Source organism: Pseudorasbora parva, chromosome 10 (genome assembly GCF_024679245.1).
Source record: "Pseudorasbora parva isolate DD20220531a chromosome 10, ASM2467924v1, whole genome shotgun sequence".
NCBI lineage: Eukaryota > Metazoa > Chordata > Actinopteri > Cypriniformes > Gobionidae > Pseudorasbora > Pseudorasbora parva.
This window is the reverse complement of record NC_090181.1, coordinates 13,824,485-13,837,085: the sequence shown is the minus strand read 5'-3', so window position 1 is coordinate 13,837,085 and position 12,601 is coordinate 13,824,485. Positions and strand designations below refer to the sequence as shown.

Genomic DNA, 12,601 nt, shown 5'->3' with positions numbered 1-12,601 from the left:
CCCTCCGATGCAGCAATTGACATCTGCTCGTCTGCGGGTGCCCCAAAGGACACCATTGGACGCCCATGAGAGGGACCTACGTAATCCTCCGGAAGCACCACCGGTTGCGGCGCTTGTGAGGGAATAGGGTCCCGCGGAGGATCGCTCGGCGGGTTTGCCCTAAACGTAATCCTCAGGTCACCCCGGCCATCCGTTGAAGTAGGCCTATTTTGCTGGGCAGGAATATACTTAAATCGAACTATGTGTAGGGGGACTCCACCCTCCCGAAGGTAGGTGAGTCTCGACCTAAGCGCTGAGAGCAGTGGGAACATGAACTATCCACAAACGCCGCCTCAGCGTGTTCTAAGCCCAGACATGTGATACAGCGTTTGTGACCGTCAGCGGGTGACAGGGAACGACTGCATCCAGAAACGCACGGGTGGAATGCCATCTTGAAAAAGGCACAACGTCACCCGTGTAGCTCTTTTTGTGAGGAAATCTGCTCTTTTAGTGCTGAAGCACCCAGGGATTGACCGCGGCAGAAATACAGGTTTGTAGTGCAGCCTGTATCTGCACTCACCAAAAGGAGCACGCCCACCGAACCAATTGTTTGTCGTTTGTGTGTGTGTGTGTGTGTGTGTGTGTAGTCAGTTTCCCTGTTTTGCTGTTAGAACAACAGCTCTCTCAGCAGCAGTTTTCACTGTTTTGTGCCGTCTGGCCAACACAAGAGTGATTTCCCCAGCACACGCTTTCTCTCTCTCGCTGAACGTAGGCAGTCAGATGCTTCATCAACGCCGTTCGGCTCCGAAGTGAATGACAACAGTGCGTGGCAATCGCTTCCGCTTTATACCCGCGCCGCGGGGGGCGGGGTGCGATATGCAAATCACGCATGCCAATGTTCATTGGCCCGTTTTCTATATCTCGAAGCTGATAGGGTATCTCGAAGTGATCCCAATTCGTCTGTCCTTCCGACGTACGTCGAAGTAACCGACTGAAAGGGAACATTTATTTTACATTTTTCAGTTTTTAAACGACAGTTCGGTAACTAAGGAACCAACATTTACATTGTTTTTCTAAAGAATTTTTTAATTTAAAAGTTAATGTTGTTAGAATTAGAATTGGGATGCTTTTTTTTAAATGCGACTTTATAAATTAAATATATAGATGCCTATATATTTTGAAAGCAAACCCCTTAAAATTGTATCATAATATTTGAGTGTCTTTGCCAATAATTAAGAGATTAAAGTGATGTAATTTTTTTTCCTTCTCAGAGAAGCTCAATACAGCCAGTTCCATGTTCGATGTTGCTCTGAAGTATTTTTCCAGTTTCCGTCCTTGATTTTACATGTCTAGCACCTCGAACCTCCATGTTCAGCTGCCTTCATCTCATATTATGATACATCTACTCCCCGCTCGGGCCCACCACCTCAACACAAGGCCACATCCAACCATGTTCGGTAACAAGGTCAGTGATGAGAACAGGCTCCACAGACTGGGATTAATTTTCCTTTTTACAGTTGCTTTTTATGGTTGCCTGTCTTTTGTTTCATGTGCTCTGGCGGTGCGGAGCTGTTCTAAGTAGGCAGCACTTCATTAGGTCAGCCTGCAGGCGTGAAGGTTCCTCTCATTACTGAACACAGTACCTCCAGCGCCCCTGCGCTGATGGAGCTTAATGGGACTGAGTATGGACTTAAGGACCTGATTGAGGCCATTTTCCAATTCCTCAATAATTAATATAGTCAGACATTTTGAAAATATTATTGGTCTTGAGTCAGTGGGCTTAAGGAGGAAATTGTGCTGACCAAGCGATCCCTTTCTTCTCCTTTGTCCCCTTCCGTCTGTTAGTCTGTCCGTTTGTCTCTTCCAGAATATTGCGATCAGATGTTGGGAAGAGGAGCAAGGGAAGAGCGTATACTTGAGCGGGGTGAAAAGGTAAATTAGGTTGTCATGCTAATTTAGTGTCAGGTGACTGTGTAATTGAATGCATAAGGGAGGCAGTGGAAGTAGGCTGAACTTGACCCAGCTAAAATGAGCTGACCTTGAACCCCCCTCCCCCTTCCGTCGCTCCTCGCAGACCCACTTGCACCGGCGGCTGCCGATTCACACTCATGCTGCCCTCAAGATCCATGTGCTAGAGGTCAGCAAATTAAGCCAATAAATCTCTCAGCCCCTCCACGGCTGTAGACATCACTTACATTAAAACAGGACGTTTGCAAATTTTGACTCTTGTCTAAATGTAAATGCAGCCAGAGTTTCCCCCGAATGTTCGCGTGAAATGTTACGTTGACTTTTGAGTGTTCCGTTCCATAGCTGTACTTTGGTGTCATTTTCGAGGACATCGTTCATGCATAGTCCATGTGTGCGGGCAAACGGTGTTTTGCACATGCAGTACAAACAGTTTTTTGATCGAAGCGGAATGAAAATGGCTTTCTAAAGCTCTTGTCTTGTTTGCTTTAGCGCTCGTGCTGGAACAGATCCTTCTCGCCGCTTCTCAGAATGTCTTTTAAATAATTCACAACACAATCACACCTGTTTCCCCTCGATCAAAAGATGGATATCACAGGTCATCCATTCTTCCAGATAAAGGTGACCTCTCCTTTCTCCCTTTAAAAGACCGTCTCAGTTAGGCTTTTTACGAAAGCACCTTTGCTCTTTGGAAAAGACAACTTTTACCTTGTACTCGCTCTCATTATGTTTTGCATCCAGGCCCTGGTGACCTTCTCCTAACTGTGCGGGAAATTTATTGCTTGAAACGCAACTTCTTCTAAGCATGGGGAAACAATGTTCTGCCCATATCATTAGGAGAAAGAGAAAAGGAGGAGTGTGTGGAAGGTGTGTGTGTGCGGGTGTCGAGGTATAGGATTTAATCAGAGACACAATGAGGGGACAGAAAGAAGGAGAGGACATCTAAGGGATAAGGGCACAATGAGATGCCAGAGATTGAAAGTAGCATGGAGTATTCCGGTGTGTGTGTGTGTGTGTGTGTGTGTGTGTGTGTGTGTGTGTGTGTGTGTGTGTGTGTGTGTGTGTGTGTGTGTGTGTGTGTGTGTGTGTGTGTGGCACATAGACCGAGCACAGAGAATTCATTAACATGGAAAGGCAAGATAGAAGCCTTTGAAGGACAGCCGTGATCCATCTGTCTGTGTGTGAACTTAAGAAGAGCTCCTATAAAGACTGTTGTCTGCATTGGTGCAAAATAAGAGGGTTCATTAAAAATGCATTTAATTTTTTTTTTTTTTTTAGGACTATTTTTTGACAAAATATTTAAAGAAAGATTTTGCACAAACTATCCAGTTCAAAAGTTCCTATACCATTTGGTTTCCTTATATGATCATCAGTGACTGTTTGTAGTTCTGTGATAGTTGTGCATGGTGTCCTGATTTGTCGTAATTGTGACAACTCCATGTCTAAGTTCTTTGATTATTTAACACTACTGTACGATTCAGCTTTGCCATACACATTAATTGATATACACACTACTGTTAAAAAGCTTGGGGTTGGTAAGACTTTTTTGATAAGATCTCTGTCTCATGCTCACTAAGGCTGAATTTGTTTGATAAAAAAACAAAAACATTTCACAGTTGAAAAAAGTTGTTGCTTTATATTTTTTTTGCAATCCGTGAATCTGGATTCTTTGAGAAGAAATATCAAAAGAATAGTGTTTATTTAAAATAGAAATCTTAAGGAACATATATGTTTTTACTGTCACTTTAATGCACTGTAATCAATTGAATGTATCCTTCCTGAATAATAGCATTAAAATCTTGTTGACCTCAAACTTTAGCAAGGTAGTGTAGTTATGTATTTTATTGATGTTCAAGGAAGCAAAACATATTAATAAATTGGTAGATAAATGTTCAAAAAGGATACATTTTATAAATTAGTTTTGTCTTGGAATATAAATTTTTATTTTATGTTTTTACTTCGTATTTTATTTATATTTAATCTTGATTATACTTTAAAAACGGTAAACCTCTTAAAGATGTTAATATATGAGCACATCTATGATCTGCTGAACATTAGGTTTTACAAAAATATATACAGTATTTTCGAAGTAATAACAATAAATGGCAAGCGATTGGCAAGTGATTAGACTCATTGTAATGCCAGAGTATTCGCATAATAATCACATTCCAGAGCAGTCATGCCCATTAATGAAAGCACTTATTTCACAGGCTAATCAAAAAGATTCATTGCTTTCCTTTTTTTCCCTATGTTATGTCACTAGACATTTCAATGTGACAATATGGATTGCGCTGTTTTAGAGATGATGGTTCCTGAGAGCAGTTCAGTACTTGTGATGACAGGCGGTCGGTTTCCACCACTCGCTGGCTGCTTTCTGTGTCATTGTCTTTAGCTGCGGCACAGTGTGTGGAGATGGATGGAGCCATGTGGGTGAAGCCGCTTCAGTTTCCCCACTGCCGGTGCCTTCCTGTCACGCCAACTCTCACTAGACCAATTAATTATGATGGCCTACTTATGATGTTTAATTGTGATGATTTATAGAGTAAATAAATATATTTCGGAGGACAGCATCTGCTCTATCAGGATGAAAAAAAGGTGCCGCTTTATTTCTGTTGATGGTTTTGCTTTGTTTGTTTATTCCAAAGAAAAATAGGACATGAAGCAAAAAAAAAAAAAAAAAAAAATGAAGTATGTTCATTAGGTGTTGCAAAGGGAGGGAGGAAGAAATATCAAAATAAAAATTATTATAAAGCTTACAGTAGTAAGTAGCAGTAGCTTGAGGAGTCACCTGCAATGAATTGTCGCTGGTGTCATGAAACACAGATGGATCTGGATGGCTAAATGGTATATAGCAGTATGAAAACATTGTTTACATTGCAAATGGAATAATTTTTTTTATTGTAAAATAATTATGTAAAATATGTTTGTTTAAATTCTTTTTTGCACACCCAAGTAAAATACTGAAAATATAGCAGCTTTGGATTTAACTTTTTAGTGTTGACATGGTAGCAATGCTTTTGAAAAATATTTTAAGTCCTTGGCATGTTTGTGTTTGTGTGTGCGTGCTCAGAAGTTCAGGGATGCATGAGGCGAGCGATCCCCCTGGTGAGCAGGGCCGGCCGGGACAGGGGCTTGACCCTTCCTCTGACCCCTCATCATTTCCGCCGGCAGGTGACGCTGGCAATTACAACCCCGACTACTGGCCGCGTCCGGCTGCTTCTGCAGGGCCGGTGATGAATTGCAAATGGCTGGCACCCAGCGTACAACTCCAAACTCAAATAAATCTTCAGCGTGTAATAATGACAGGAGCAGGGAGAAGACTGGCAGCTATAACAAGGCAGCCAGTGTCACCCACTTACGCCAGGCTTTCAAGATCCATCATTACCTGCCAGGCCCCACGCTAAGGTGAGCCGGACATGCAGGCCCAAAAGAAAGATGTGTTGTTTGCAGTAGAGCATCCAGCCAGTCCCATCTGGCATGCTGCAAATGGGATTTTTTCCCCCCGTCTTCCTACCCCCTTCTCAGACCAGTCTGACTGAAGCTGTCTGTCACCTCAGGTAGGTTTCGGACATCCAGTCATGGCGAGAAAAGACCAGGCTGTGTGCTCTGGTTATTTTTGTAACATATTAGCACAACGTATTTTTTCCTTTTTACTTCAATTAATTGATTTTTATATTACATTTTTAGGCATAGATGATACTTACTTTTTGAGTACGTGGCGGAGGACAGAAAATGAGGAGAGGGAAGGAAACAAGTTCAAAACAAGTTGAGAGCTAACACCTAAAACTTGACTCCAGAATTCTGTCTTCTCAGTTTTTATTCATATATATATATATTTTTTTTTTAAATAAGTCTCTCATGCTGGCCAGGACATACATGCATGACTGCATTTATATGAACAAAAATACAGGAATATTTTGAAATAATAATAATAATAATTAATATTGCCATTTAAAATAACAATTTTCCTTTTTAATAAAATCAAATTTATTCCTATGATGGCAAAGCTGAATTTATTTGAAAAAAGCCGCTACTCCAGTCTTCAAAATCACCTGACCCTTAATTACTTATCAATGTTTAAAACAGTTGTGCTGCTTAACATTTGATCAAAAATAAGTATTTCAATTATACTAATATAATATGTTTTATAATTATATTTTATATAATGTAAAAATATAATTTACAAAATAACACGCCTTATTTTTTTAAATTCAAATATGTATTTTTGATCAACATAGGAGACAACCTGCCAACCTGTAGTTTTTCTTTTTAATTAATCTCACACAGTTAGCACTATCTGATCACAAATGCCTGAAGTCAATACTTCCTTTGAGTAATAAACTCTCTGAGATAGAGCAGCTTGCCGTAACGCTCATGTACATGGCTCATCAGTGACCTGTGAGTCCTGGACCCAGACCCTGTGAATCCCCTCTCCTCTTTGTATTGTGTGTGGTGATAAATCTTTAGCTCCCTGAGAGATGCGGGACTGATGCAGATGGGTGAGAGGGTGATGAAGCAGGACCTAACCATGGCCCCTCTCTCTCCTCCACCCTCTCACACACACACACACACACACACACACACACACACACTCTCTCTCTCTCCCTGGACTCTGATTGCTGTATAAACAGGGGTGTCAGGAGCTGCAGATATCACAAAGTGAAATTTAGGCAATTTGTTTCCACCCAGTCAAAGGCTGTTCTGTGGCCTATTTTTGGAGGCCCCTTTGGTGGCCTTACCATACGTTTCCACATAATTTATGGTGGCACTGTAACATATGGACTTTTCATCACTGTCCAGTCTCTCTCTCTCTCTCTCTCTCTCTCTCTCTCTCTCTCTCTCTCTCTCTCTCCTCTCTCTCTCTCTCTCTCTCTCTCTCTCTCTCTCTCTCTCTCTCTCTCTCTCTCTCTCTCTCTCATCTCTCTCTCTCTCTCTCTCTCTCTCTCTCTCTCTCTCTCTCTCTCTCTCTCTAGTAACGGAGGTTTTGCGTCATAACCGTTACAAATATGTTTTCTCTAGCAATAGTTTTTGTATGTTGGTTTCAAATACCTAGTTCAAAGCCCTCTTTCTTTAAACAAATTTCTGTGAATTTGTTTGAGAATTTTCTGTGAATCTCCAAACTAAATTTGAGTATCATATTTTTGTAATCACTGTTTAATAACAAATGAACACCGTAAAAACTATTGTGGTTGAATTTTTTTTCAGGATTTTTTTTTAGTCACTTGTAGGTACAAGTTGTCACGTGTTGTAAATGTTCATAATTTACAATACTTTTTATTTTATTATTTTTTAATTGTAGCCTTATATTTTTGTGCATTGACTTTATTTATTTGTGTAAAATAGCTTTAATTAAAATAGCTGAAAAGCCTTGCAGGTTCTCTTGCGACAACGTAACTCACAATACCCTAGCTATTTGTAATACTGATAAATATCCACTTTGTACAATTATGATATTTTGTATGTCTGTTGAAACTGTGCAGTGGTTATTTTTAGCTTTAGAAATGAGTTTAGTTGGTGCAGCCATAGTCTGTTGATTTATTTTCATATATACATACAGTATACGTTAACACACTGCTAATTAAATAGCAGGCAGCACACGTTAGATTTATCACTGCAACGCTGTCTGGTAATTTGCTGGCATTTACGTGGCTGATGTCTCTAAGAGCTCTAACGATGGTATGAGAGAAGAGTGATTGATGTGTAACTGGACACCGTTTCAAGGACTGCATTTTTTGTGTATGTTGAATTGAAACTAGCTTCATACCGGCTCACGACTGTGACATATTTATGTGTTATCACAGCATTTCCTGCCATTACTGAAGCCTTGTCATACTGAATGTAAATGATTGATCATTGCTAGCCGGTAAAAAGTGCTTGCATCACTGAAATGAAAGTGAGCAAAATGCATTTATTTAAAATTTATATTTAAGAAGCTCTTGCATGGTTTTTTTTTTGATTTGCTGTGTTTACTTTAATATCAACTTTAAAAGAAAAAGCATCTATAGTTTTAAACACTAAATTATGCGATTATACTAGCCATTAAAAACCAACTATCCAGTTTTATTGTATATTTGTATTAATATTCCTTCCTCAAAATTGTAATTGATTGTGCTGGATTACTATGAAATGAAAACTAAACATTACACTGATTTAAATTGTGTTCTGCCAGTGGGAAATAATTATTTTGGTTCATTTCAGGATCATATTTGACGTGTCAGTCATGCATGTGTCTGTGTAAACACTTGCACTTATTAGGCATGTGCTGTAATTTCTCACTGAGACTCTTTGAGAGATATTCAGTGATGCTTAGCACCAGTCTGGCTGTGTTTAGGTAATGGATGAGATGTGTTACTGATGTCTCCCTCTCTGATGTGCTGGGCCGTAACCTTCACAGACAGCACAGCAGTGTGTTTCTGACTCATCCTCCGTACATTTATAAACATCAGCATCAAAGCTTTGGTTTTCAAGTGAAACTGGAAATCCCCTACCTTCAGATGCATACTGACGTGGATGACTGTGTTTGTCACATGACTGCGTTCATATGAGGTCATGACATTGTCCTCTCAGCACTTGGTCTACTTCTTTGCAGTATGTTTTTGTATGGGTTTTTTACAAAATTCACCTTTATAAAAGTATAAAAACAGAATATAAACCCCAAATTGTATCATTCTTTGCTATTGTCTAAAGTCCTCCTGCAGTCAATAATTTTATTCCTTAAAACTCATCTTTGATCACCAAAATGACTTAAAAAAATGTTTCCCTGTTAAAATAATTTATTCATGCCTTAAAATAGCTTGAAAGTTTTAACTACATCCTTGCTGCTTTTAGTGTATGCAGATATACAAATTAGCCCCGCCTCCATTCAATCGCACAAGTTGGGTTGAAAATGGACAAACCCAGAAATTGGGTTGCTTGAATGTGTCCATTCACTTGGTTCAAACAACCCAATTTCTGGGTTTGTCCATTTTCAACCCAACTTAGGTTGTTTTTAACCCAGCATTTTTTAGAGTGAAGCTTAGAATACCTGATCCACTCTGACAACTTTATTGTAGTAAACGCTGCACAATTGCAAGTAAAATTTAATTCAGCCAAATGTGTTTGAACCAGAAACTGATTCAGAAGAAGAAATGGAAGAGCAAATTATACTGGGTCGTATACAAGTCAACGTATCAGAATGGTAATGACGTTTTACATATCACCATCTCAGTCTGCGTTCTAAAAATCAGCATCCTTAGAAATGCTTTGTACAAAAACATCAGTGGAAAAAGGCATATAGTTATCATAACATTGTAATAAACATCATATATATTATTCACCAGCTATATTAACAAATGTACCTGATTTGTCATATCAACAGAAAAATCCCAGGATAACCTGGCTTCTCTTGAAACGGTTGCATTGTAATGATATGCTACAAGGCAGTTTGTGACGTAAGGAACACCTGTGATTTCAAACAGCTTTGAGACTTTTAACTGCAGTTTTAAGGAGAAAATACTCAGCAATGGCGTTGACTTATGAAGGTGCACATGGTAGGCTATATTAAAAAGACATATAAACAACATGATGCACGTTGATAAAACATGATATTCACCACAAGGTGTCTTTAATATATATTCCTCATTGTTTTATTAGTATTACTTTGACAGAAGAATGAATGATTGTGATTCTAGTTTGATCAGATAAAAAGTTTGCTGACTGACAACTGAATTAATTTGAGTATTTTTTCATATAAATCTAAAATACAAATGTAGATTGTAGTAGATCTTAATCGTCACTTTATATCTATTTGATTTGTGATTTAAGTAAATACAGAAAAGTAGCATAATTTATTTTTATCAAAGTGGTACAGTGAGAGAATTATGTGGTTTACTAGATTAGATTATTAGATTTAAACTGTTAGGCTTACTATTAAATGAATGCAAAGAGTGATACATCATATTTTGAGGATTGTATTGTTTTAGTTTTTGGAAGGTGAATACATTTTTGTAAAAATCCCACAGTTAGAATTGTACTTAATGACAAAAAAAGAAATGCGTTATGAATCATTTCTACACATTCAGTTTGGTAAACACTTTGCCTTTTGTTATTGAGGACTGACTTCTCCCTTTGACATTGAGATGATTACAATTGTTTAAAGTCCTCTGTGGGAATGAACTCAGTCTCCATTAAAACACTGAAAGCGGTACAATTTTGTAATGCCTCACAAAAAAACGGAAAGAGTCAAAACTGAGCCTCTGATGAATTTTCCTACTGCGCCGTGCTATTGATTATTTCTGCCAAAAAGCTCCCCCGGGGACCCACTCTGTGTTTTTATTGCCATTCGTTCACATCAGTATATCTATCCTGTATTTTTATGCCCCCGTTCAAAATGGCCTGCTCTTATGAAACCACTGCGTGACCACATCTATCCTGTTGGCTTATGGAAGCCAAACTTTAGATCGCTTTAAAAACAGCAGCAGGACTCGTATAGATCTAGCTGTGGGGGGTTTAATAAGTTGTCAAGTTGTTGCTTTAGGTTTTACTAAGTGTATGGAAGGGAATGTATAGAAATGTGGATTAGCGTGGTGAGTTTAATAGCATGTGACGGCCAGGGGCCAATTCGGGGGATGTTATATTGTACACCATGCAACCTCCAAGCAACCTGCCCCTCATATTAGCCCAGCCTTTTGTATCATTGAAGTCAAATACAACAATAGTCTCCTATATATTGTGCTACAGTGCTGTGTGTATGAAAAATAGATTGTGTGTGTGTGTGTATGATTGCAGGGTTGCTGCTCTGTGACTCATGTTGCCCTCAGTTAGCCAGCAGAGGCCACTCACAGCATATCATACAGCTGACAGTCAGACGTTACACACAGATCTGACTGCGTTCGCCAGCGCGCACACACATTCCCACAATCAAGCATCCACATACACACTCATTAATATGTTATGCTTAGATAAAGCATTTCTTTTAAATTAGCTCTGCATTACATTTTAAGTAATTTTGCAGTTATTTAGCTTTTTCTAAAACTTGCATCTATATTGTAATTATTTTAACATTTAACTTTATTTGATAATCATAATGTCTTTGTATTATTTTTAGAATTACAATTTAATATTTAGTATCGTTATGCATCTAGTTTGTTCCCATTTACCATTTCAACATGCTTTCTAGGCTGCTCCGATGCAGACAATAATCATTCAGTTGCTCGTAAAAGCTGATAAATGATTTATCCATGAAAAAATATTAACTGGAGTCCAGACAATTGATCGGCTGATGATAAATGCGAGGCATGTGGATTACAGGGGAGAGCCGAAAGGCAGTAAATACAGGTGTCATTTTGCAGAAGCACACCATGTTACGCTGCCATCCCACGACTCTAAAATCACCTAAGAGTGTCATCTTATAGATTCATCACATTCACATTTTTTAACCCTTGTATCTTTATGCCATGATATTGCAGTCCTGTGAATCTTAAAAATAGTCTATGTGTCTGTAATGGCATAAATAATCAAAATGGAAATTTTCTAGATTTAGAATTGTACACTGAAAATTGAAAAGTTATTATATTATGTTAAACTAACAATATGTGTTTATGCTTTAAAAACAGAACAGTTCTGGTGTAAAACGCACAGTGCCAGTCTCGTCTCCCCGATCAACTCAGCGGCTCATCCTGTCACACAGAAGCGTGCGGTACGCCGTGATCCGCCTGAGAAATTAAAAAAAGGAAGTGTTTCTGTCAACCTAAGCCCAGGATTCACGACCCAATCCACCACGGAGGACTAATGAAATCATCCTAATCCTTCCACCTCCCCTCACCCTCCTAATGCACATTCATTCACTATTCTATCTTTACCAGGGGAAAGGGAAGCCGAATCAATATAGTCCACAGCTTTGAAAACCGTCAGGAAATAAAGCCTTAGAAATGAAGACATATGTGCTGGTTTCGTGCGTTGCATTTCGTCTCATTCCGTATGCTTTCCGCATGCTTTTTTCAACTGGCTGTAAGTAAAGGAAATATCTCACTGATGAAGGCATATAAGGGAATAAACCTAATCACTCTTCAGCCCTTTTCTCTGTCATTCTTTCTTTTCTCTGCCTCTTTCTCTCTCTCTCTCTGAAGGTAGAGAAAATTCCAGCCTTCAGAATGAATCTTTTCCTGTAATCGGTCCCTGAGGCTGTGTCATAATTCTGTATACAGTATCACGATAATGACATTACAATAATCATACGCATCATAAACCCAGGCTCTCGGGTTCGCAGAGTGAGAGCGATCAGACGCTCTGTGTCACGCGGCTGACCTGTAATGTTACAATGATGTGATTGGCCATAATCCCACTGTGGATATGGGTTTCATTAACTTTTAATAATGGTTTTCCCCTCATATACAGTAATTTAATGTAAATAACAATACGTTTAAATAAAAATACACTTAAAGTTGAAGACATTTCTTTTCCACCGGTGTAACCCAAAAAAAATACTAGAAAAAAAATGCTCACACTTTCTGGAAAAATCAATGCAAATGTCTTATTTTGCACATTAAAATGAGATTGGAGAAAGTATTTGATTTTAATTTGATTTAATTTGAGTGTATTCATAGTGTGTATCTCGCACAGTTTCACCTAGCACACACACGCATCCTTTTCACTCTGTTACTCCCACTTCTCAAAAGAC

The 12,601-nt window shown here is 38.8% G+C and overlaps 1 long non-coding RNA gene across 1 annotated transcript in view; it reads left to right on the top strand.

The window, feature by feature from the left end:
- Positions 1–11,993, top strand: part of LOC137090584 (uncharacterized) — a 36,557-nt gene extending 24,564 nt beyond the window's left edge. The window contains exon 3 of the long non-coding RNA XR_010907905.1: positions 11,538–11,993. This is a non-coding gene — a long non-coding RNA (uncharacterized lncRNA). The remainder of the gene's footprint in view (positions 1–11,537) is intronic.
- Positions 11,994–12,601: the final 608 nt, after the last annotated feature.